Genomic DNA, 4,232 nt, shown 5'->3' on the forward strand with positions numbered 1-4,232 from the left:
AATGATGATCTTGATCTTTGCAAAAGCTTTCGGCTTCTCCTTTTCTTTCTCTTTTGGCCCTGTTTCCTTTGCTTGGAAATTCATCTAAGATAGTAGGATAGTACCTTTTTCTGTCCACATTGAGGAAAACAGCATGCCTGTTTGTGTGATTGATTATTGCTTCTACTGTAGCTAGGAATGGTCTCCCGAATATGAGTTTTGGAAGGATTTTTGCTGAGGTGGGTAGTACTGATCTTAAGGATTCTCCACATTTGGATTGCGGTAAGAGAGATTGTTGTAGTTTGCATTCCGGAAGTTGTTGTTGAAGTTGTTGTTGGAGCGATTTTGGTATGGCACCAGTGCTCCTACGTAGTTCACATCTTCTTCTTGAAATTCTTGATTGATGTGATCGATATCACTAGGTCCTTCCTCTTCTGCGCCATTGTTGGTTTCACAGGAATGGATCGGGCGATTGTTGCTTTTCAGAAGCTGGCTCACCATGTTCTTCAACTCAGTTATCTCCTTGTTGTCTGTTCCGGCTTGCTTCATCGATCGATCATATTCAGGACAGTCATTGCTGTTGGCTTGAGCCAAATTTTTGATGAGAGCTCTCCCTTGAGTTATCGTCTTTTGCCCAAAATCTCCATTGTTAGCTGTATCAAGTGAAAGTTTGTATTTTGGTTGCAAACCTCGGTAAAATGTGCTCAGCAGGCTTGATCCATGAAATCCATGATGAGGGCAATCACGTTCATACTCCTCAAAACCTTCCCAAGCTTCATAGAAAGATTCAGTTGGCCCTTGTTGAAAGGTTGAGATCTTCGTTCTCAAATTGTTCGACCTTGACTTAGTGTAAAAGTGGTTTAGGAAAGCAGTTCTACATTCTTCCCAATTGGTAATCGATCCTGCAGACAAAGACTTCAACCAACGGTGAGCTTTATCTGCTAATGAAAAAGGGAACAACTTACACTTTAAATAGTCAGGTGGAACTTGGTTTGTTTTCATCATGCTGCAAATTTCTTCAAAAAGCTCGATATGGTCCATTGGATGCTCAGAAGGAACTCCATGGAACTGGTTTTGCTTCACCAATGAGATGATTTGAGGCTTGACTTCAAACTCATTCCGGTTTGGAAATTGTACTTGAATCGCAGATCGATTCTGAAAATTTTGAGTAGGTGCATCAAAATCAGCTATGCGATGGTTCCTGGCTTGTCTTCGGTGTTGATTTGCTGGCGGAATGGGGCGGTGAATGCGTTCATTCGGCTGCATTGCTGGGTGGTCACCATCGGCTACATTGATGGGTGGATCAAGGTCTTCACGTCCTTCTCTCTCTCGGTTCTGGTTGTTTCTTGGAAGAACTTCATCCTCCTCTCCATCTTGTCGAGCATGATCACCTTCTATGTGATCATTCTCTTCGTTTTCTCCATGTTCGGACCCGTCTTGGTCCATATTTAAATTTCGATTAATAGGATCTCCAGGCTGGTCGTCGTTGGCCATTCCTTGCGTTCGTCTAAGTCTTCGAAGTTCACTTTCGTGTCTGTCTATCTCGTCTAGAATTGGAATGTCTCCTGCAGGTCTACGCCTGGTATTCATGCAATTCAGAGAAAGACAAAAGAAGGGAAAGATAGTTCAGAAAAACTTTAAGATAAAACTAGAGATCAGGTGTCTAGAATAGAAGTTAAAACAAGAAAAATAGCAAAAGGCAGCGAAACAAATCCCCGGCAACGGCGCCAAAAACTTGATGTGGTGTCAACTGCGTGAGGGAACAAGTTTTACCCTTAACAAAACAAAAGAAAGCCGCAAGTGCACAGCTAATCAGTTGTAGTATTTAGGGATCGAATCCACAGAGATTTGTGTGCCTGGTATTCTTCTACGGTTTTTAACTTTATGTCTAGACTAAATTGGTTTTAAAGGTTGGTTGGTTTTCTTTAATTAAACTAAAGCAAAAGAAAGCAAGTAAAGAAAATCGAATGAAATGCAAATGGAATAAGTAAAATATCGAACTAAACAAGAATAACGCAAGTAAAATATCGCATGAAAAGTAAATAAAGCAAGTTAATAACGAACTAAGGAAATTGAAATGAAAGTCTAAGAAAGCAAGTAAAAATCGATGGAACTGTAAACTATGGCTAAAAACGCTGAGCTTTTGGGAACTCTAAGGGATCATAATCGGTTTTAACACTAAGGTAGATAGATTGGGATTGACAGATAATGTTATATGGGCTCTAGAGCTAGAGTACGGCGGTATGAGTAACTGTTTCTCGCAACCCTGACCAGTAGGTTTCCACTCTGGCCCTGGAAGGGAGAGAACGCAAGAGCTGCACAAGACTCGTCAATACTCACGATCTCGCCGCAGGTAGGTTTTCACTCCTACGGAAAGATCGCCTGTTTCATTCTAGGGCTGATACTTAATGAAAACTTTCGCAACACTAACTATCTAGATCAGATACTAGGTGATCAATCAAGCATACATGCAATAAGAACAAGAATAAACAGAGAACAGGTCGAAATCCCAGATTTATAAACCTAGATATCTTAATCTATTATGAGAGCCCATTTCGGGAACCCTAAGCCTAACTCGGGATCTACTCAGACATGGCTGAGTTCGACATCATCATTGGTTTTAATAAAAGTAATGAAAAACAGTAAAGAAAAGAGATAAAGAAAGCTTCTCTATTGAAGAAGTCGGACTTGAACAATCTTCTACAAAAATCTCATAAAAACGGCTAAAGAAAAAGGGTTTCTGTAAAGTATGAAGGGTTGTCCCTAAAAACGACCTAAATGACATGTTTTTATAGTCTCCAATACTCCATGGTCTCTAGGGTTCCAGAATCGAGGCTGAGAATGACTTTGGGCTTCAGATATGTGGGCTTTAATTCGGACCTTGATTGCCGCGGTCGGGAGTGTTGTGACCGCGGCAATTGGCTTATTGGCCGCGGTCGGGAAGCTTCTGACCGCGGCAAATAGCTTGTTGGCCGCGGTCGGGTGAGTTGCTGACCGACTTCGAGTGGCTCCGGGACTAATGGAATATCTTGAGATCCAACCGTTGGAATGTCTCCAAACCAAGTGCATTTGAAATCTGGTTGATTCTTCTATAAGTTGTCCAATTTTGAGGGTGATCAGACGGTGAGAAGGTATTCGTCTCTCCATGAGAGTTCTGACGGTCTGCATTTATCCAAAAGAGTCTTTTTGTTCCATTTTGTGCCTCTTTATCCCAAATTACCTGAAAAGTCTTTTAAAATCCGGAAACATAGAAATCCTTTGAAAACCTTTGAAAATGGAGTAAAAACACCTGTAAAATATATTAAAATGATCCATAAAAATGGTCAAAATCCGGTGTTATCAATAGCTCATTTGTGGTTAGCACTAGACTAGGCGGTAGCTAGAGTACTTGCACAACGAACTCCCACCAGAGGACTTCTATTCATGGAGATTCTTTCTGACAGGATGTACTAGCTCATTTTATTTGGACTTCATATTGATATCTAATTTTCTCATCATTGATTTTAGGCAGGCATCGACATATACATCGATGTCTTTTACCATCACGTTTACCACAATTTGTCGTCCTAGATAACCAGTTTATCTTTATCTGGTACCATACCATAAACCCAAAACCCTTGTTTTCAATCCTCATGCATTCTCTCTTTAGTTTATATCAGCAGATATGTCCAAAAACGTCGGAGAGAAGAGGAGCGACGCAGTTTTCAGTCACTCACAAAGGAGACTGAATGGAATCGGGAAGGAAGAGTATCAGAAACATAATAAACCTTTACAAGACAGATATTAACTGGTAAATTTGTGCTCTCTATGACTCTATATCTAAAGGTGTTCCCTTTCTCTATAAAAAAAAAAAAAAAAAAAAAAAACATGTGAAAAGAGAAAGGGAAACAAATAGCCTAATGAGTTTTAGATTGTCTAAATTTGTGGAGCAATGAGCAACCACTATTCGTTTAAGGAGCTATTGTTTTGAAAGATTTATAAAAATCTAAGTCTGGGGGAGTTTGGAGAGAACCTGAAGAAGAAGACCATGAATCTATGTCAAGAAGAAAGTGACTGAAAACTGTGGATACCAACAGCTTCACTCTCTCTTGCGGTTTTGCATAATATCCTGCATCCTCCAAATCTTCAGGTAACCCGTAAACACTTTAAGCCTTACCCCCCAAAATAATCCTTCTTGACACCTAGCCTAGATTTTCTTTGATGAGAACCACCGAGATTTTAACGAATGTTAAGAGCTAGAGACGGAAGTTGAT

At 40.2% G+C, this 4,232-nt stretch overlaps 1 non-coding gene across 1 annotated transcript; it reads left to right on the plus strand.

Moving 5' to 3' along the window:
- Positions 1-703: 703 nt before the first annotated feature.
- LOC112087341 lies at positions 704-810 on the plus strand. Its single transcript, XR_002900027.1, has one exon. It is a non-coding gene; the product is annotated as a small nucleolar RNA R71 (small nucleolar RNA).
- The last annotated feature ends 3,422 nt before the right edge of the window (positions 811-4,232 follow it).

This window comes from Eutrema salsugineum, unplaced genomic scaffold (assembly GCF_000478725.1).
Source record: "Eutrema salsugineum unplaced genomic scaffold, Eutsalg1_0 scaffold_18, whole genome shotgun sequence".
NCBI lineage: Eukaryota > Viridiplantae > Streptophyta > Magnoliopsida > Brassicales > Brassicaceae > Eutrema > Eutrema salsugineum.